Source organism: Canis lupus, chromosome X, assembly GCF_048164855.1.
Source record: "Canis lupus baileyi chromosome X, mCanLup2.hap1, whole genome shotgun sequence".
In the NCBI taxonomy this organism is placed as follows: Eukaryota; Metazoa; Chordata; class Mammalia; order Carnivora; family Canidae; genus Canis; species Canis lupus.
This window is the reverse complement of record NC_132876.1, coordinates 24,709,337-24,732,722: the sequence shown is the minus strand read 5'-3', so window position 1 is coordinate 24,732,722 and position 23,386 is coordinate 24,709,337. Positions and strand designations below refer to the sequence as shown.

Sequence of the window (23,386 nt, the reverse complement as noted above, 5' to 3'; positions counted from 1 at the left end):
AAAGTTATTTTTTGTTTTTCTTTCCCTTCCATCTGGAGATGTATTGCAAGAAATTGCTGCAGCCAAGGTCAAAGAGGTTGTTTCCTGTGTTGTCCTCTAGGATTCTGATGGATTCCTGTCTCACATTTAGGTCTTTGATCCATTTTGAGTTTATTTTTGTATATGGTGTGATAATTTGGATCCGTTTCATTATTCTGCATGTAGTTGTCCAATTTTCCCAGCACCATTTGTTGAAGACACTGCCTTTTTTCCCCATTGGTTATTCTTTTCTGCTTTGTCAAAGATGAGTTGACCATAGAATTGAGGGTCTATTTCTGGGTTCTCTATTCTATTCTATTGATCTATGTCTGTTTCTGTGCCAGGACCATACTGTCTTGATGATTACATATTTGAAAAATAGCTTGAAGTCTGAAACTGTGATGGATGCAGGCTTGGTTTTCTTTTCCAACATTCCTGTGGTTATTAAGGGGTCTTTTCTGGTTCTGTACCAATTTTAAGATTGTTCCAGCTCGGTGAATAATACTGATGGTATTTGGATAATGATTGCACTGAATATGTAGATTTCTCTGGGTTGCATAGACATTTTCACAATATCTGTTCTTCCAATCCATGAGCATGATATGTTTTCCCATTTTTTGTGCCTTCCTCAATTTCATTCATATATATATATATATATATATGAATATTACTCAAAAAGAAAAGAAATCTTGCCATTTGCAACAATGTGGATGCAACCAGAAGGTATAGAGCTAAATGAAATTAGAGAAAGATAAATACCATATGATTTTACTCATATGTAGAATTTAAGAAACAAAACAGATGAGCATAGTGAAGGGAAAGGAAAAATTAAATAAGATTAAAACAGGGAAGGAGGCAAACCAGAATCCTGCTGGAGGGGGAGTGGGTGTAGGGATGGGATAATTGGATGACGGGCATTAAGGAGGGCTCTTGATATAATGAGAACTTGGTGATTCATGCAATTCATGAATCACAAAGTTATATTTTTATTGATTTATTTACTTATTACTTATTATTTCTAATTTATTTTAATTTTTGTATGTATTTTTATTGGAGTTCCATATGCCAACAGATAGCATACCACCCAGTGCTCATCCTGTCAAGTGCCCCCCTCAGTGTCTGTCACCCAGTCACCCCACCCCCCCTCCCACCTCCTTTTCCACCACCAATTGTTCATTTCTCAGAGTTAGGTGTCCTTCATGTTCTGTCACCCTCATTGATATTTCCCCTTCATTTTCTCTCCTTTTCCCTATAATCCTTTTCACTATTTTTTTCTTTTCACTATTTTTTATATTCTCCAAATGAATGAGACCATATAATATTTGTCTTTCTCCAATTGACTTACTTCACTCAGCATAATACCCTCCAGTTCTATCCATGTTGAAGCAAATGGTGGCTTTCTAATGGCTGAGTAATATTCCATTGTATACATAGACCACATCTTCTTTATCCATTCATCTTTTGATGGACACTGAGCTTCCTTCCACAGTTTGGCTATTGTGGACATTGCTGCTAGAAACATTGGGGGGCAGGTGTCTTGGCTTTTCATTGCATCTGGATCTTTGTGGTAAATCCCCAGCAATGCAATTGCTGGGTCATAGGGCAGGTCTATTTTTAACTGTTTGAGGAACCTCCACACAGTTTTCCAGAGTGGCTGCACCAGTTCACATTCCCACCAACAGTGTAAGAGGGTTCCCCTTTCTCCATATCCTCTCCAACATTTGTTGTTTCCTGTCTTGTTAATTTTCCCCATTCTCACTGGTGTGAGGGGGTATCTCATTGTGGTTCTGATTTGTATTTCCCCGATGGCAAGTGATGCGGAGCATTTTCTCATATGCTTGTTGGCCATGTGTATTCCTCTGTGAAATTTCTCTTCATTTCTTTTGCCCATTTCATGATTGGATTGTTTTTTTCTTTGCTGTTGAGTTTAATAAGTTCTTTATAGATCTTGGATACTACACAAAGTTCTATCTAATTTAAAAATTAAGGGGTAAAACAAAAACAATAAATAATATATAGCAGATCGTAAGAAGAATATTGAAGGTTTTCTGTTATAATTTGAATTAACACTAGGATGAAAAGAAGACTTAGTATGTTAAAAACCAAAAATGTCTTTTCATAAACTAGTTGACTATAAGTGAATTATTAGATTGTATGTAAAGTCCTACAGTTTTATCATTAATTTTTATTTATACACAACACAGTTTAGAATCTTGATTATATTTTATCTAAATATACTGCATTTGTTAGATACACATTTGCTGAATTCACATTTTTTAAGGAATATTTTAAAAAGAAGAAGAAATATCTGTCAATTAGAGCTATTTAGGAATGGAATAAGCTACTTTGGATGGTCCTGTGTTCAGTAACACTGGCAGTATTATGTAGAGCTAGAAAAACATCTATTACTATATTGAGGGTAATTTCAATTATTCAATGGATGATTCAATTAAATATTAAGGTACCTTGACTGCAATTGATTTGACACTATTTTTTAAATATGCAAATTTTGTTGGAAAATCTACTCAAAGTACTGTGAAATGAATATTCATACTATGTAAAATCTTCCCCACTTTGTTCTCATCACTAGCTTCTTACTGTATCTCCATAGTTACATATTAACCACACACTGGCATAGTCAGGCAAAATCAATTCCCTGTTGTTCTCTGATAGAAAAAAAATATTTTAATATTATTGTGGTATTTTCTTTTCCTTGTCACAGTATTGTTTTGTGGTATAATGGTTAATTGGCTGTTTAATTTTCCATTAGCCTGGACACTGCTGTTTAATAATATAATGGCTTACATTTTAATAATTACAATCCTATTCATTGAGATGGAGACACATTTGCATTCTTACAATAAACGAGGGCCAAATAGGAGTTTCTTAAATGTTCAACTAGAAATAGAAACAGTAAATATAGTCAATAATTAAAATCATTACTCCCATGCCGCTGAAGATTACTTTTTATTGTGAATAACTATTAGACCTGGATGCTGATTCTTAGAAAAAAATTTTCTTTTTTCTGAGACACATGTCATAATTTACCTTGGCAATCTCTTAGGAACCTTCTAGAAACCACAAGATTAACACCCATTAATGAAAAATTGTGCCTATGTTGATATCAACTGAATAGTACATTTAACCCATGAGGACCTATATTTATTAGCAAATTATAAAGCTATAAATAATTTAAAAAATAATAGTAATATAAATGTGTCTATTTCCTTTCTCAAATTTATAAAATATTATTGTCATTCTGATAATTCTATATGATGACTTAGAGTAAGACAAAATTTTAAATTATAGCTACAAAAATTTAACAGCTTTTAGATTATGACATAATGTGGATATTGGTGCATTTTTATTTTTTAATTTATTTTATTTTTTTAAAGATTTTATTTATTTATACATGAGAGACAGAGAGAAAGAGAGAGAGGCAGAAACAGAGGCAGAGGGAGAGGGAGAAGCAGGCTCCATGAAGGGAGCCTGACGTGGGACTCTATCCTGAGTCTCCAGGATCACGCCCAAGGCTAAAAGCAGCACTAAATCACTGAGCCACCCAGGCTGCCCTAAAATTTATTTTCAAATTTTATTTAAACACTAATTAATTAACACATGGTGTAATATTGGTGTCAAGAGTAGGATTTAGTGATTGATCACTTACATGTAACACCAAATTCTCAATACAAGTGTCTTCTATAATACCCATCACCCATTTAGCCCATTCCTCTGCCCACCTCCCTGCCATCAACCATCATTTTGTTCTCTATAGTAAAGAGTCTTTGTGATTTGCTCCCTTCTATTTCCCTTCCATTATGTTCATATGTTTTGTTTCTTAAATTCCAAATATGAATGAAATCATATGACATTTTCCTTTCTCTGATTCACTTACTTTGCTTAGCATAATACACTCTACCTCTATCCACATCATTCCAAAGGGTGAGATTTCATTCTTTTTGATGGCTGAGTAATATTCCATTGTGATGTGTTATACTACTTCTTCTTTATCTATTCATCAATCGAGGGACATTTGGGCTCTTTGCATAATTTTGCTATTGTTGATAATGGGTCTATAATCATCAGGGTGCATGCGCTCCTTTGAATCAGTATTTTTCTATCTCTTGTGTAAATACCGAGGAGTGCAATTGCCGGATCATAAGGTAATTACCTTATGTACTATTATGTGCTACCTATTTTTAACTTTTTGAGGAACCTCCATACCATTCTTCAGAGTGGTTGCATCAGTTTGCATTCCCAACACCTGTATAATGTTTTGCCACTTTCTCTGCATCCTCAACAACATCTGTTGTTTCCTGTGTTATTTTTAGCCACCTGACAGATGAGAGGTGATATCTCATTGTGGTTTTGATTTTGTATTTCCCTGATGATGAGTAATGAGCATCTTTTCATGTGTCTGCTAGCCATCTGGATGTCTTTTTTGGAAAAATGCCTATTCATGTCTTCTGCCAATTTCTTTTTTTTTTTTTTTCTTCTGCCAATTTCTTAACTGGATTATTTGGATTTTGGTTATTCAGTTTGAGAAATTCTTTATAGACAGTGGATACTAGTCTTTTATCAGCTATCTCATTGCAATTTTTTTCCATTCTGTAGGCTTTTACTTTTGTTGATTGTTGCCTTCACTCAAGAAAATTTTTTCTTGATGATGTCCCAATAGTTCATTTTTGCTTTTGTTTCTCTTTTATCTGTAGACGTGTTTACTAAGAAGTTGCTATAGCTTATGTCAAAGAGGTTTCTGCCTGTGTTCTCCTTTAGGATTTTTATGGCTTTCTGTCTCACATTTATGTCATTCATCCATCTTGAATTTATTTTTTGTTTATGGTGTAAGGAAGTGATTCAGTTTCATTCTGTATGTTTCTGTCCTGTTTTTCCAACACCATTTGTGGAAGTAACTGTCTTTTCTTCCATTGGATATTCTTTCTTGCTTTGTCAAAGATTAGTTGATCTATAGCTTTGTGCCCATTTCTGGGTTTTCTATTCTGTTCCATTGACCTATATGTTTTTTTGTGTGTGTGCCAATACCATGCTGTCTTGATAACTACAGATTTGTAATACAGCTTAAGGTCCCAAAGTTTGATGCTTTCAGGTTTGTTTTTATTTTTCAAGACTGCTTTTAGCAACCCGGATGGCTCAGCGGTTTAGCACCGTTTTTAGCCCAGGGCGTGATCCCAGAGTCCCACATCAGGCTCCCTGCATGGAGTCTGCTTCTCCCTTTGTCTGTGTCTCTGCCTCTCTCTCTCTCTGTGTCTCTCATAAATAAATAAATAAATAAAATATTTAAAAAAGAAAAAAGACTGCTTTCACTATTTGGATCTCTTGTGGTTCCATACAAATTTTGGAATTGTTTGTTCTCACTGAAAAAAAGCTATTGATATTTTGACAGCAATCGCTTTACATGTGCAGATGGCTCTGGGTAGTATAGACATTTTAACAATGTTTGGTCTTCAAATACATGATCATGGATTGTTTTGCCATTTATTTGTGCCATCTTTGAGTTCTTTCATAATTGTTCTATAGTGTTCAGAGTAGAGATCTTTTACTTCTTTGGTTAGGCTTATCCTTAGGTATCTTGTGCTGTTTGGTGCAATTTAAATTGGTTTGATTCCTTGATTTATTTCTCTGCTGATCCATTATTGGTGTATAGAAAAGCAACAGATTTCCATACATTGATTTTGTATCTTGTGACTTTTCTGAATTCATGTATCTTCTAGCAATTTTTAGGTGGAGTCTTTCAGTTTATCTACATTGAGTATAATAGTATCATATTGTCTGCAAATAGTAAAAATTTGAATTCTTCCTTACTGGTTTGAAGTTATTTCTTTTTTGCTATCTTATTGCTGAGTACCATGATAAATAACAATGGTGAGTATGAACATTCCTGTCTTGTTTCTGACTTTAGAGGAAAAGCTCTGTTTTCCCTATAGAGGATGATATTAGCTGTATTTCATATATGACCTTTATGATGCTGAGGTTTGTTTCCTTCATTCCCACCTTGTGGAGGGTTTGTATCAGGAATGGATGCTATGTTTCATCAAATTATTTTTCTGGATCTATTGAGATGATCATATGGTTCTTATGCTTACTTTAATTAATGTGGTATATCATGTTGACTGATTAACACATATTGGACCAGCCCAGGAATAAATCCCACTTGATCATGGTGAGTAAGTCTTTAATGTACCATTGGGTTGGATTTGCTGTATCTTGTTAAGAATTTTGCACTCTTGTTCATCAAGGATATTGGCCTGTATTTTTCCTTTTTAGTGAGGCCTTTCTTTGTTTTTGGAATCAAGGTGATGCTGGCTGTGTAGAATGAGTTTGAAAGTTTTTCCTTCTTTTGCTATTTTTTGGAACAGCTTCAAAATAGGTTTTAACTCTTCTTTAACTGTCTGGTAGAGATATACCTGTGTGGCTCAGTGATTGAGCATTGGCCTTCAGCTCAGATTGTGATCTCAGGGTCCTAGAGTCAAGTCCCACATTAGGCTCCTTGTAGGGAGTCTGCTTCTCCCTCTGCCTATGCCTCGGTCTGTGTGTGTGTGTGTGTGTGTGTGTGTGGGTGTGGGTGTGTCTCATGAATAAAAAAATAAAATCTTAAAAAAAATAAATGTCTGGTAGAAATCCTCTGAAAAGCAATCTGGCCTTTGACTTTTGTTTGTTGAGAGGTTTTTGATTACTGATTTAAGTTTTTTGCTACTTACTGTTTCAATTTTTTTATTTCTTTCTGTTTCATTTTAGGTTGTTTGTATGTGTCTAGGAATTTTTCTATTTCTTTCAGGTAGCCCAGTTATTTAGCATATAATTTTTCATAATATTCTCATATAATTGTTTATATTTCTTTGGTGTTGGTTGTGATCTGTCCTGTTTTATTTGTTTTTATTTGTGCCCTTTCTCTTTTCTAACAAATCTGGTAGAGGTTTATGAATTTTATTAATTCTTTCAAAGAATCAGCTCCTAGTTTCATTGATCTCTTCTATTGTTTTGTTTCTTTGCTCCTATATTCTTTATTTCTGCTCTATTTCTTATTATTTCACTTTTTATGCTGGTTTTAGGCTTCATTTGCTCTTATTTTTCTAACTCCTTAGTTGTAAGATTAGGTTGTGTATTTGAGACTTTCATGTTTCTTGAGGTAAGCCTTAATTGCTATATACTTCCATCATAAGACAACCTGTAATGCATCTCAAATGTTCTGGACATTTTCACTTTCATTTACTTCTATGTATGGTTTTTTAAAACTTTTTCTTTAACTCATTCATTCTTTAGTAAGATGTACTTTAACTTACATGTATTTGTGGTATTTCTAAAGTTTTTCTTAAACCTGACTTCAAGTTTCTTACCATTGGGAACTGAAAGTATGTATGGTATGATTTCAATCTTTTTGTACTTTGTACTTGTTGAGGCTGGTTTGTGACCCAGTATGTGATCTATTCTGGAGAAAATTCCACATGTACTTGAATAGAATGTGTATTCTTCTGCTTTAGGATAAAATATCCTTTTTTAAAAGATTTTATTTATTTATTTGAGAAAGAGAGAGAGAGAGAGAGAGAGAGAACTGATCATGAGCCAAGTGGAGAGGCAGAGGGAGAGGGATAAGCAGACCCCTGCTGAACAGGTAACCCAACACAGGGCTTTATCCCAGGACCCTAAACTCATGACTCAAGCCAAAGGCAGATGCTTAACAAACTGAGCCATCCAGACATCCCTGTATGAAATGTTCTGAATATATCTGTTAAGTTCGTGTGTCCCAGTGTGTTATTCAAAACCATTGTTTCTTTGTTGAATTTCTATTTAGATTATCTGTCCCTTGCTGTGAGTGGGGTGTTAAAATCCTGTAGTATTATTGTATTATCAATAAGTTTCTTTATGTTTCTTATTACCTGATTTATATATTTGGGTGCTCTCATGTTGGAGGCATAAAGGTTTATAATCATTATATCTTCTTGTTCAATACTCCCCTTTATTATGATGTAGTGTCTTTCTCCATCTCTTGTTACAGTCTTTGTATAAACCTAGTTTGTGTGATATAAGTAAGGCTACTCGGCTTTTCTTTTGATGTCCTTTACTGTGATATATGGTTCTCTATCCTCTCACTTTCAAGATGCAGGTGTCTTTAGGTCTAAAATGAGTCTCATGTAACCAACATATAGATAAGTCTTGATTTTCTATCCATTCTGATACCCTATGTCTTTTGATTATATTTAGTCCATTTACATTCAGAGTGATTATTGATGGATAGGAATTTTTGTGCCATTTATTACCTATAAAGTCAGTGTTCCTGGAAATTTTCTTTTCCCTTTTAGTCTTTGTTGCTTTCAGTCTTACTTTCTCACTCTAAGAGTTCCCTTTAATATTTCTTGCATGGGTAGTTTAGTGGTCATGAACTACTTTAGTTTTTGTTTTGTTTGTATAGGAAACTATCTCTTCTATTCTGAATGACATCCTTGCTGGATAGAGTACACTTGGCTGCAGATTCTTCCCATTTAGCATATTGAATATATCATGCCACTCACTTCTGGCCTGCCAAGTTTCTGTAGAGAGATCTGCTGCTAACCTAATTTGTCTTCCCTTTTAGGTTAGGCATTTCTTTTCCCTTGCTGCCTTCATGATTCTTTTCTTACCGCTCTATTTTTTCAAATTTTACTACAATATGTCTTGGGGTTGGTGTGCTTTCCTTGATTTGATGGGTGTTTTCTATTCCTCCTGTATTTGGATGTCTTTTTCTTCTACATCTTAGGGAAGTTTTCTTCTATGATTTGCTCAGGTAAACCTTCTGCCCTTTTTTACCTCTCTTCTTCTAGGACTCCTGTGATATGAATGTTGTTACACTCTATGGAATTGCAGAGCTGCCAAATCTACATTCATGATCCAAGTTTTTTCATTCTTATTTTCCTCTTCATCCTTTTCCATAATTTAATCTTCAGTATCACTTATTTATTCCTCTGTTATTTCCATCTTTGTGGTTATTATACCAGTCAGTTTTGCATCTTGGTTGCAGCAATTTAAAAAAAAAATTTTTTTGACCTGACTAGTTTAATTATTTTATATATGCAGTAAGGGTCTCTGTGATTTCTTCTATGTTTTTCTCAATCCCAGCTAGTATCCTTATGATTGTTGTTTTGAATTCTGATTTAGGCATATTGTTTATATCTATTTTAATTAGCTCTTTGGCTTTGGCTTCTTTTTCTTTCTTTTTGGATGAATTCCTCTGTCTTGATGCTTTGTTTAAGATTCTGTCATTTGCGTATTAGAAAAGCCTGTGCCTGGCCTTATTTCTATTAGAGCTGAAGCTCTGTAGCACTTTATGATCAGGAGACATGGTGCATTTAGGAGGTTTATGCTGGTCTTCTGGAGGTGGATCCTGCTTCTGCTCTGGCTTTTAATCACACATGCTCTAGTAAAAAGGCACCTACAATGTGCACAGGGGAGAAACTTGGTGTAAGCATCTCAAGCTTCCAGTGTGATGTTGCTCACTGAAGTCCAGCTGTGTTGATGGGCAAGGGTAAAATTGGGATAGGACTACTCTCTTGCCTTCCAGTGTTCACGAGGCCCTCCCAGAAAAGCCAATAATCTCCTCTCTTGTTTCCAAGTCTTCTGTCAGATCCCTGCCTTTACCTTGACTGTAGATAAGCCATCTGCCTAATGGTGGTACAGTACTCCTTTGTTTAATTTAGACATGCAGCTAGGTTTTGAAACTCCACATTTTAGGGACCCAGCCAGGAATGAACCCACACTGATCTTCTGGATGAGGGTCTCACTCAACTGTGACTGGTACTAATTTGTCCTAGAAAAGCAGTCACAAGACCACACAGGGGCTTAGATTTTATGGTGAAGTGCAGCAAAAAGCTAGTATTCAGATTAGCTGCCTTGAGCAGGCATCTCTGCTCCTATGCTAATAAACAGTGCAACTCAATGGCACCTGCCTGCTCTTTTGTCCCCTGAAAGGCAGCACTGCTCTCCAATAAGGGAAACTGTCTCTCCCAGCATGATCCAGGGGATCCTCAGAGCATGCTCTCTACTTTTGGCCTCTGCCCTCCTTCTCCACAGGAGCAGTGCTATGCCCAATAGCTTGACCCTAGTGATGGCACAGAGTTCAAAAAATTCAGGCCTTCAGTTCTACTACTTGTAAAAATTTGCAATAATGATCTCCTCTTGTTTTCCCAGTCAATGTTTTTTGGGGAAGTGTTTTTTTTTTCTTGTGCAATCCTCTATATGCTGCTTATTCTCTCCCTCCTTTCTCCATGACTCCATAATCAGAGCTCCCTCCCTCCATTCCACATAATCCATGATTATTTTCTGTCCCAAATTGTCTCTCTGCACCTCCTACCTTCCATCATGTGGCCTCTTTTCTCCCTCTAGTTGTGCATTGTGTTCTCTCAGTCCTCAGATTAATTTCTTGGGTGTTCAGAATAATTTGATAATTATCTAGCTGTGTCAAGGGATGAGGAAAACAAAGTATTCTTACTACTCTGCCATCTTAACTACTCCCTCCTATTGGTGCATTTTTAATACCTCCTTTAAAAAAAAATACCTCCTTTAAAGTATCTTCTACACATACTTAAAGGCATTGCATAAGGACTGTCAGGCTTTATCATGTTTATTTCTAATCCATCTAAATACCTCTCCTTTTTACCCTTCTGAAATGACCATAATTTTCATCCAGTTTCTTCACTTGACAAAAAATACAATTGGAAAAATATTAAATTACATTAAATTTCTGTTCTCGCTGATGATACTCTTGTGCACACTGCTTGCTTGGATTCTGACTTCTTGCATCCTAGTCTAGTTGATAATATCCTGATACACTTCACCTTTGCATATTACTCAACTCTAACTCTGATCTATGACACTTTCGTTTCTTATTTTCCACCTATGTGTATTAATTTTCTATTGTCTCTTAAACAAATTACCACAAACTTGGTGGATTAAAACAATGCAAATGTATTATCATACAGTTCTGTGCCTCAAAATTCTGGTATATGTCTCACTGGGCTAAAATCAAAGTTTATCAAGCTGCATTACTTTCTGGAGGCCCGAGGGCAAATCTACATAGTTCCCCTTTCCATCTGTGAGAGGCTTCTTGAATTCATTGTTTCATGGCTGTTTTCCTCTATTCTCAAAGCCAGGAATAATCAAATCACATCAAATAACTCTGAGCAACTCTTCTATCCCCCTCTTATACTTTTAGGGACTCTTGTGGTTTGGGACTGATCAGATAATCTTAGATAATCCTATTTTAAGGTCAAATAATTAGCAACTTTAATTCTATCTGCAATCTTAGCTGCCCTTTATTATGTAACCTAACAAATTCATAAATCCTGGGGATTATGACAACAGCATCTTTTGTAGGCCAATATTCTGCCTACCAGCCAAAATAAATACCCGAATTTTCATTTCTGATCAAGATTGAGTAATAGGAACTGTATATGCCTTCACACCTAGAACAATTAAAAATTCAGACAAAATATATGAAACAGTGTTTTTCAGATCATCAAGTAGTACAGGAAGAAAATTTCTAGAGAAAAAAAGAAGCCGTTAAGGTGAGCCCTGCAATTGCACCAACTTACTTCCTAGAAAGAGTTGATAGGTTTCATTGCAGGGATCAGGAAAACAGAGCCTGAGATCTCTTGGATTTGAGGAGATAGAATTGCAGGTCTAGAAGTTTAACACAGCTAAAGTTCATAAGACAGAATTAACAGAGGGTGCACAGACAGATCCCAAGATAAGGAAATAATCCCCTCAACTCTTTCTGCTGAATACTGTTTAGTACACGCATGCAAGAAAACTACATAAGCCCCAAGAAATAAGCATCGAAAAAGAATTGGGGAAACAGTAGTATAAAGTCTGCTTCAGGAATAATTCTTGTTTCCACAAGCCAGAGTTGGAAACCTCATAATATATGAGGCATTAGAAAGAATACTCAAGAGGTTATTGTTTCAGTAGGGAGGCAAAATTATTCTTAGAGTAAAGGCTACTTTGGTCTTATCTATTAAACATAAGTCAAATCCCCAAATGATAAACTATTTCCAAGTAAAATAATTATGCCAAAAAAACCTAAGCAATATTTACAGGAATACCATGGTATCTAGTACTCAACAGCAAAACAAAATCAGACTGTCAGACATTCAGTAAAAAGTTACATTGCATAAATACAAACATGATGATATTATACCAAAAAGAGAAAAATAACTTAATAGAAACAATCTCAGGAAGAATGGAAATGGTAGAATTAATATACAAATATACTAAAATGATTAGTGTGACTATATTCCATATGTTCAAGTAAGGGAAAAGATTGAGTTTGTTAAGTAGATACATGAAATTTATAGAATCACCTAGACAAAACTTCAAAAGATGACGAGTACAATGTAAGAAATGAAAAAAATAAATAGATTATGCAGGTTACACATTACAAATGAAACAAAAATTAGGAAACTTTAAGAGATATCAGTTGAAACAATTCAAAATGAAACAGTGAGACATCAGACTTCCTAATTTTAAACTATGTTATAAAGCTATAGTAATCAAAGCAGTATGATACTAGCATAAAAACAAACACATGGACCAATGGAACAGAATAGAAAGCTCAGAAATAAATCCATGCATATACGGTCAACTAATATTTAAAAAGATTGCTGAGAATACTTGTCAAAGAAAATAACAGATTCTTCAATAAATGGTGCTAAAGGAATTAGATATTTACCTGTAAAAGAACCACACTTGGGATCCCTGGGTGGCGCAGCGGTTTAGCGCCTGCCTTTGGCCCAGGGCGGGATCCTGGAAACCCGGGATCGAATCCCACGTCGGGCTCCCGGTGCATGGAGCCTGCTTCTCCCTCTGCCTATGTCTCTGCCTCTCTCTCTCTCTCACTGTGTGCCTATCATAAATAAATAAAATAAAATAAAGAATTAAAAAAAAAAAGAACCACACTTCTATCTTACAATACTCACAAAAATTAACTCAAAATGGATTGACAACTTGAATGTAAGATCTGAAACCATAAGATTCCAAGAAGAAAACATAGATGGTAAGCTCCTTTACATGAGTCTTGGTAATAATGATATTTTATATATGACAAGACAAAAAATAAAGGTAAAGGCGACAAAAGTAAAAATAAGCAAGTGGAATCACATCAAACTAAAATATTTCTGCACAGCAAAAAAAATCAATAAAATGAAAAGGCAATGTGTGGAATGGAAGAATAATATTTGCAAATCATATATCTAATAAGTTCTTAATACACAAAATACATAAATAACTCATACTGATCAGTAGCAAAATAATAATAATAATTAAAAATGGGTAAAGGACCTGAATTGATACTTTTTCAAGGAATATATTTAAATGTCAAACAAATACAGGATAAAAGTGGCCCAAATTACTAATTATTAGGGAAATGCAATAAAAATCACAATGATCTATGATCTAGTGGTTGTTAAAATGTTTATTATAAAAAAAACAGGAGATTAAAAAATACTGGCAAAGAACTGGAGAAAAGGGAACCTCTTGTGCACTGTTTGTATGAAGGTACATTGGTATAACCACTGTAGAAAGCAGTATGGAGTTTTTTCAAAAAATTTTGAAAAATAGAACTGCCATATGATCCAGAAATTATACTTCTGGGTATATACTGAAGGAAATGAAATTAGTATGTTGAAAAGATATCTGTACCCTTATGTTTATAGTACCATTATTTATATTAGTAAATACTTGGGAAAATATAAGGGTCCATTAATAGATGAATGGCTAAAGAAAATGTGAGATACACCACATACACACACATGCATGCACACACACACACGGACACACACTGAAATACTATTCAGCCATTAAAAAAAGAAATCCTGCCATTTAGGACAACATAAATTGACTTTGAGGGCATTATGTGAAGTGAAATAAATCAGAGAGAAAGAAAGTGTGAAGTTTTAATAGCAAGGTGAATATGTAAAATTATCATCAGAGATCTTGCAGAAATTACTAGAAAAAACTTCGTAGGTGTCCTGGGGAGTATTGAAGTCTCATTGTGTTCTTTTTAGAGCAGTGTCTTGAGACCCTATACATTTTTATAACTATATATACTCGTTTCCTATAGCTATCATAACAAATTGACACATTTAAATTGATAAAAATATATTATCTCACAGTTCTGCATTTCAGAAATCAAAATGGGTCAAATGGGTTAAAATTAATATTTTAGCAAAGCTTCATTCTTTTCTGGATTCTATATTTCTAAGCCTGCCATATCATAACAAATTACCACAAATTTAGTGACTAAAAATACCCAGAAATCTAATCTCTTACATTCTGGAAACTAGAAAGTCCAAAATCAACGTGTCAGGAGCAACACTCTCTTTGGAGCCTCTAGAGGAGAATCCTTTCTTGCCTCTTCCATCTTCTGGTACCTTCACGTTTTTTGGCTTGTTTCTGTATCACTCTAATCCCTTCCTTTGTCTATACATTGATTTCTCTTCTCCCTTGTCTTCTTTTGTCTGTCACAAATCTCACTATTCCTATATTTTGCAAGAACATTTGCCATTGGATTTGAGACTCACTCAAATAATCCAGGATGAACTCAAGATCCTTAGCTTAATTACATTTGAAAATTTCCTTTTTCCAAATAAAGTAACAGTTTCCACATTATCCAGGGATTTTAAATATACTTATCTTTTGGGGGTCTACCACATACTCATTATAGAGAGAATCTGTTTTCTTATATTTTTCAGCTTCTGATGGCTGTCTGCATTCTTTGTTTCAGGCTCACTTCTCATCTTCAAAGTAAGCACTGGTTAGTTGAGTCTTCCTCACATTACATTTCTCTGACTGACTTTCCAACTTCCCACCTTTACAAATAAGGACCTTTGTGGTTACATTGCCCCAATTAGATAATCCAGTATAATATTCCTCTCTCAAAGTCAGTTAATTAACATCCTTAATTCCACCTGCAATTTTAATTACCTAATTTACTTATAAGCTCAAGGGAAAGAAGATTGGGAATATTTTGGGGAACAATTTTTCTGCCTACCACACTATAGAAAAGATATCCTTAGTTCATCAGAGAGATGTATTTTCCCCATATTTTAATAAAAATTTCCATGTCCATAATAAAATAATCAGACATATTTAATTTCCAGTCAAATTATTATCCAATCAAATTCTAAAATGATAGCACAAGGTTGATATTACTCTCTCTTTAAGAAAACCATAGCTAAAGACTTTATAAATTTAATTATTTAGATTTCATTATATATAACTTTATGCCCAACTTTGCTAATATTTATTCTTGGACAGAGTTTTGGTTTTTTTTACCCTTTGAAATTAAAATAAGTCAGAGAATGTTGACTGGACTACATTGATTTGATTACATTATTTTCACTATAGTCAAACAAAAGCTTTTAAAATAATAATTCTGAAGTCATATCAGGGGTTTTAATTATAAAGTATCTTGCAAAAGAAAAGTGAAGTGATGTTTTATCTTGGACTATGGAAATGGAAATGTGTTGATTTTTTTGTTTATTTTATTTTCATTTACATGCTCTCATTAATGATGACCTTTTGTATTTAAGCAAATGTAATTATTACTGACATTACTGTTGATTTACCATAGCATTAGAGTACATACCATTAGTGAACTTTTTAAAAAAAGATTTTATTTCTTTATTCTTGAGAGACACAGAGAGGGAGAGAGGCAGAGACACAGGCAGAGAGAGAAGCAGGTTCTATGCAAGGAGCCCTATGTGGGACTTGATCTTGGGACTCCAGAATCACACCCTGGGCTGAAGACAGGCACTAAACCACTGATCCACCCAGCGATCTCCATCTTTAGTGAACATTTTAAAGTAAAATTTGCATATCTTCTTGACTAGGTTTACTTTGGTGAGTCGGAAGGTCTGAATCATTTAATAATTATAAATTTAATAAACATGAAAGTATAAATAATTTTATATTCTTATTATGACATAATGGGAACTATTCAAAATTTATACTCTGAAATAGTTTTTCTTAAGTCATTTCCTGCCTTAACCAATCCAAAATACAAATTTCACTAATGTTAGGACTCTAACAACAATCTGAAAAAGGTGTGCAAAAATCACGTATCTATATGATCAATTGCATTAAACACATGACAATAAAAGTAGCTTTATTTTTTTTAAAGTAGCTTTAATATGTAGGCTTTATCAATACTATAGTTTAGTGGTATAATTCCAATATGCTGGGTACCAAATAAATTGCAAATCTGAGAAAAAATTAAGTCACAACAGAATGTATGTTACTAAAACATAAAACAAAGAAGGAAATAAAATAACTACAGAGGTAGAAATAGTCAGGGGGTGCCAGGGTGGCTAGGTTAAGCCTCTGCATTTGGCTCAGATCATGATCCTAGGGTCCTGGAATAGAACCCAGAGTCTGGCTCCCTACTCAGCGGGATGTCTATTTCTCCCTCTGCTCTCCCCCTACTCATGCTCTCTCTCTCTCTCTCTCAAATAAATAAATAAAAAATTTTTAAAAAGATAATTCATAAATCTACTCAATAAATATAGTTGGAGCATGTTATGTGTGGATAGGTACTCTAATAGATCAAGCACTGAAATAAATCTAATGCAGTTTGGTAAATGGCACCATAGGAGACATGCAAGGTAACTAAGAGATCCCATACCAGGAGCTCTAATTCCTAGAATGTGAAATTGATGTCGAAGATATAACCCTCTAATTTTTTTCTCAGATAATTTATATCTGTTAAGGAAATTATATATTAACATGTAGCACACTGACACGGCAATAAGAAATCAGAGACTATAAAGGATTTGGAATATAAATGTTACAAGAATTTAGAAAAAGTAAAGATCATTTTCTTAGTAAGATAACAGAGATGGAATTTGAGCAGGGTACTGATGAAAAAGGTAACTTTTCCTAAGTGAAATTGTAATGCAAATATTACAGTAAATGTTTACAACATATAATAGAGAAGTAGTGATTAAAAGCATCAGTTAAGGAGACAGAGAATAAGAAAACAGCATAGTAAATCCTAAAATGAGAATTTTGTAAAAGGGAGTAACAAGTGATAAGCTTTATAAAAGGAAGTAGGGTAAAATTGTGAAGTGTTGGGGATTTGGGATTGTTCAGGTTATTTATAATGAGCCTTTGTGGTGACCAAAAAAGTGCAGCCCTCAGATCTGATGCAGGGAGTGTAATTGATAGAAGACCCCAGGTGCTATGTTTTAAATTGACCACCATGTTAGCAAAAGGCTAGGCTTCCCAAGGGAAGCTGCTACCAAATGATAGAACCACAGTGATGCTAAGGCAGATCCATTCCATGATGTCCTTTGACAGATGAATGGATAAAGAAGATTTTTATAAAATTAGCAAAACAGGAAATAACAAATGTTGGAGAGGATATGGAGAAAGGGGAACCCTCTTGCACTGTTGGTGGGAATGTGAACTGGTGCAGCCACTCTGGAAAACTGTGTGGAGGTTCCTCAAAGAGTTAAAAATAGAGATGCCCTATGACCCAGCAATTGAACTGCTGGGGATTTACACCAAAGATACAGATGCAATGAAAAGCCAAGACACCTGCACCACAATGTTCATGGCAGCAATGCCCACAATAGCCAAACTATGGAAGGAGCCTTGGTGTCCTTCAAAAGATGAATGGATAGGGATCCCTGGGTGGCACAGTGGTTTAGCACCTGCCTTTGGCCCAGGGCGCAATCCTGGAGACCCGGGATCGAATCCCACGTCGGGCTCCCGGTGCATGGAGCCTGCTTCTCCCTCTGCCTATGTCTCTGCCTCTCTCTCTCTTTCTCTCTCTCCCTCTCTCTCTCTCTCTCTCTGTGTGTGTGTGTGACTATCATAAATAAATAAAAATTAAAAAAGATTAAAAAAAAGATGAATGAATAAAGAAGATGTGGCATATGTATACAATAGAATATTAGTCAGAAAGGACAAATACCTACCATTTGCTTTGATGTGGTTGGAACTGGAGGGTATTATGCTGAGTGAAATAAGCCAATTGGAGAAAGACAATCATCATATGGTTTCACTCATATGTGGCACATCAAAATAGCCAATTTTTTAAAACAGATAATATGAATTTTGGTGAGGATGTAAAACAACTTGACTTCTAATATAATTCTTATGGAAGAATAAATTGGTATATCCACTTAAGAAATATTTGTGGCAATAATTACTAGTTTATCATATGTATACTCAATAGCCAAGGACTTCCATTTCATTCCCATTGTGTTCATTCACATTGTTGTATAAATTTCATCGTTTGAATATACTAAGGCTTATGTATCCATTCTACTATATGTATATGTGTATATAAAGTTGAAAACCAAGAACTAATTCATGGTGCTAAATGTCAGGATAGTGGTCATCCTTGGGGGAATGTGTTCCAGTGCTGCTGAAAATATTATATTTCTTGGCCCGAATTATTGCTGTATATCTATTCACTTTGTGAAAGTTCATCTACTGTATACTTATTATGTATCAACAAATATTGCATATTTGTATATATATACAACAAATATTGTATATTTTTTGTATATATATTTTTATTTAAATATTAACAGAAATTTTTAAATAACAAAAATATAATTTTTCCAAATAAAAATTTTTGTACTTCTTGTTCTCTTGATGCTACTGTATATGCCTTTAGTGTTAAGGTTGAATTTGTTGAACATTTATCATTTCCAAATTTGTTAATTTAGAGAAGACTTAGTTATCCCACTAGACAGTAAAATCTTAAGCAGTAGGATGACTTATGATCTTTATATTCACTCATGTATCTCTTCTTAGACAAGAGCTATGTTGTTCCTAAAACATTAGGTCATGGCTCTTATATATTTATTCTTGTGTTAAAAATGTGAGCATGTGTGCTAAGCACACAAGTATGTGTGCTAAGTTGAAAATGGTACTGATTTTTTTAACTTCCTGATATTATCTTCTTAGCACCTTAAATTTCTATAATTATGTTTTCATTATTAAAATATTTTTATACATTGTATTGTTTTGTAGTGAATATAATATCTAAAGACTAGCACTGCTGATTAAGGATGGACTGTAAAAAGTAGCTACTGATTAATGGCTCAATAGATATATTTTTTTCCAATTGAACTGCTTTTAATTATTCCAGTGCTAGTGGAAGATATTCTATACTCTCTTGGGCAATAGCATTTGATATCATAAGAAAGCTTTGGCTGCAGCACCTGATCATAATGAAGAGTTGTTATTATACAAATTAGTAAACAGTAATTCCCAAGATTAAAAGCATTATTTAAATTAAGAGAGATCTGCGTTTAGTTTTTTTCTGAGAAATGGAATTGACTTGAGATATAAAACTGAAGCACACATACACACAAACTTTTTTCCATGTATAAAATCTGTTTTGCTTTGAGGAAACTAGGCAGTAATTTATTATATGTTTTCCTCAGTGTACTGAAGTGTAAGCGGAAAGATGAAGAAATACAACACTGTCTATTTGAGTACAACTCTGTAAGACTTTAAATATTTACCTGCAGAAAGCTTACTTCCAGTGATCATATGACAAATATTATTGGAAGCTATTCAGTGAACAGGAAGATAATAGGTATTCTATAATTTTTCCACAAAGCCTGATCATATTAAAAATTTTTTTTCAGCATAAGTAAACTCTATTCATTTGATTAACCTGGAGAAATGCTGAGCTTAAATTTTATTGCTATAATCTTGTAGATTTGGAAGCACAACCAGAATTATAGCAAATGAAAAGAAGGTAATATTCTATTTTCTCAAACCATTTTGTAAGGACTAGCAAAATCTGTTTGAAAATAAAAGTGAACATCAAAATTACATAAAAATGATAAAGAATTTTTATATGTATCCAACACAACTGCAATGACAAATAGATCATTGGATGTCCACGTAATTTAATGACCTTCCAGTTTGTGATAAGGCTGATGAGAACATAATATATGAATAGAATTGACTGAGGAATTACCAGTGATAGATCTTCATTACTGGGATGGTAAAACCAAGACACACCTTTTTAAAATTTTCTTTCTTTCCTTTTTTGTATATTTTTTATTGGAGTTTGATGTGCTGACATATAGCATAACACCCAGTGCACATCCCATCAAGTGCCCCCTCAGTGCCCATAAACAAGTCACCCCATCCTCCTGCCCACTTCGGTGTGTGATCCGCTTGTTCATTTCCCAGAGTTAGGAGTCTCTCACGTTCTGTCACCCTCAATGATATTTCCCATTCATTTTCTCTTTTCCCCTTTAATCATTTCACTATTTTTTATATTCCCCATATAAATAAAACCATATGTTTGTCCTTTTCCAATTGAATTACTTCACTCAGCATAATACCCTCCAGTTATATCCACTTTGAAGCAAATGGTGGGTATTCACCATTTCTAATGGATGAGTAATATTCCATGTATATATAGATCATATCTTCATTATCCATTCATCTTTTGATGGACACCGAGGCTCCTTCCGTGGTTTGGCTATTGTTGGTATTGCTGCTATAAATATAGGGATGCAGGTTTCTCTGTCTTTCACTGCATCTGTATCTTTGGGGTCAATTCCCATCAGTGCCATTGCTGGGTCATAGGGCACCTCTATTTTTAACTCTTTGAGGAACCTCCACACAGTTTTCCAGAGTGGCTGTATCAGTTCACATTCCCAGCAACAGCGCAAGAGGGTTCCCCTTTCTCCACATCCTCTCCAACATTTGTGGTTTCCTGTCTTGTTAATTTTCCCCATTCTCACTGGTGTGAGGGGGTATATCATTGTGGTTTTGATTTGTATTTCCCTGATGGCAAGGGATGTGGAGCATTTTCTCACATACTTGTTGCCTATGTGCATGTCTTCTTTAGTGAAATTTGTTCATGTCTTTTGCTCATTTCATGATTGGATTGTTTGTTTCTTTGCTGTTGAGTTTAATAAGTTCTTTATAGATCTTGGATACTAGCCCTTTATCTGATAGGTCATTTGAAAATATCTTCTCCATTCTGTAGGTTGTCTTTTAGTTTGTTGACTGTTTCTTTTGCTGTGCAGAAGACTTCTATCTTGATTAAGTCCCAATAGTTCATTTTTGCTGTTGTTCCCTTTGTCTTCATAGACATATCCTAAAAGAAGTAGCTGTGGCCAAGTTCAAAAAGGGTGTTGCCTGTGTTCTCCTCTAGGGTTTTGATGGATTCTTGTCCCACATTTAGATCTTTCATCCATTTTGAGTTTTCATTTGTGTATGGTGTCAGAGAATGGTCTGGTTTCATTTTTCAGCAAGTGGCTGTCCAATGTTCCCAGCACCATTTATTGAAGAGACTGTCCTTTTTCCAGTGGATAGTCTTTCCTGCTTTGTCGAATATTAGTTGACCATAGAGTTGAGGGCCCATTTCTGGGTTCTCTATTCTGTTCCATTGATCTGGGTGTCTGTTTTTGTGCCAGTACCACAGTCTTGATGATCACAGCTTTGTAGTACAATTTGAAATCCCGCATTGTGAAGCCCCCAGCTATGGTTTTCTTTTTTTCTTTTTTTTTTTAAGATTTATTTATTTATTCAGTCAGAGCTCAAAAGAGAGGCAGAGACACAGGCAGAGGGAGAAGCAGGCTCCAAGCAGGAAGCCCGATGCGGGACTCGATCCAGTGTTTCCAGGATCACACCCCGGGCTGCAGGTGGCACTAAACCGCTGTACCACCAGGGCTGCCCGGTTTTCTTTTTTTAATACTCCCCTGGCTATTCGGGCTCTTTTCTGATTCCACACAAATGTTAAGATGGTTTATATTAACTCTCTGAAGAAAGCCCATGGTATTAGATAAGGATTGCATTGAATGTGTAAATTGCCCTTGGTAGCATAGGCATTTTCATAGTATTAATTCTAACAATACATGAGCATGGACTATTTTCCCATCTCGTTGTGTCTTCCTCAATTTCTTTCAGAAGTGCTCTGTAGTTTTTAGAGTACAGATCCTTTACCTCTTTAGTTAGGTTTATTCCTAGGTATCTTATGTTTTGGGGTGCAATTGTAAGTGGGATTGACTCCTTAATTTCTCTTTCTTCAGTCTCATTGTTAGTGTATAGAAATGCCACTAATTTCTGGCCACTGATTTTGTATCCCGCCACAATGCCGAATTGCTGTATGAGTTCTAGCAATCTTGGGGTGGAGTCTTTTTGGTTTTCAATGTACAGTATCATGTCATCTGCAAAGAGGGAGAGTTTGACTTCTTTGCCATTTTAATGCCTATTACTTTTGTTGTTGTTGTCTGATTGTTGAGGTTAGGTAATTTAATACTACATTGAATAGAAGGGGTGACAGTGGATATCCCTGTCTTGTTCCTGATCTTAGGGGAAAGGCTCTCAGTGTTTTTCCATTGAGAATGATATTTGCTGTGGGCTTTTCCTAGATGGCTTTTAAGATGCTGAGGAGTGCTCCCGCTAACCCTACTCTCTGAAGAGTTTTGATCAGGAATAGATGCTGTATTTTGCTAAACGCTTTCTCTGCATCTATTGAGAGGATCATATGGTTCTTGTTTTTTCTCTGGTTGATATGATCTATCACGTTGATTGCTTTCCGAGTGTTGAACCAGCCTTGCATTCCGGGAATAAATCCCATGTGGTGATGGTGAATAATCTTCTGAATGTACTGTTGGATCCTATTGCCTAGTGTCATGTTGAGAATTTTTGCACTTGTGTTCATCAGGGGTATTGGTCTATAATTCTCCTTTCCGGTCGGGTCTTTGTGTGGTTTTGGAACTAAGGTGATGCTGGCCTCTTAGAACTAGTTTGGAAGTATTCCAATCCTTACTATCTTTCAGAACAGCAGTAGTAGAATATGTATTGATTCTTCTTTAAACGTTTGAGTGTATGTGCTGCCGAAGTGAGCACTCTTTAAACATTTGATAAAATTCCTCTGGAAAGCCATTTGGCCCTGGATTTTTCTGCCTTGGGAGGTTTTTATGACTGCTTCACTTTTCTCCCTGGCTATTGGCCTGTTCAGGTTTCTATTTCTTCCTGTTCCGTTTGGGTATTTGTGGTTCAATGTCAAAAAGCCAATTCAGAAACACTATTGGCTCTAGAAAACACTATGGCTCTAGAAAAAAACATAAAGGACTCAAGAGACTTCATGACTGCAGAATTTAGATCTAATCAGGCAGAAATTAAAAATCAATTGAATAAGATGCAATCCAAACTAGGTCCTAATGACAAGGGTTAACGAGGTGGAAGAACGAGTGAGTGACATAGAAGACAAGTTGATGGCAGAGAAGGAAACTTAGGAAAAAAGGGACAAACAATTAAAAGATCATGGGGATAGATTAAGGGAAATAAGTGACAGCCTGAGGAAGAAAACTCTACGTTTAATCGGGGT

The 23,386-nt window shown here is 35.1% G+C and overlaps 1 long non-coding RNA gene across 1 annotated transcript in view; it reads right to left on the bottom strand.

Moving 5' to 3' along the window:
* Positions 1-12,904, bottom strand: part of LOC140628782 (uncharacterized) — a 212,188-nt gene extending 199,284 nt beyond the window's left edge. Inside the window, exon 1 of the long non-coding RNA XR_012026748.1 lies at positions 12,737-12,904. This is a non-coding gene — a long non-coding RNA (uncharacterized lncRNA). The remainder of the gene's footprint in view (positions 1-12,736) is intronic.
* Between the last annotated feature and the right edge of the window lie 10,482 nt (positions 12,905-23,386).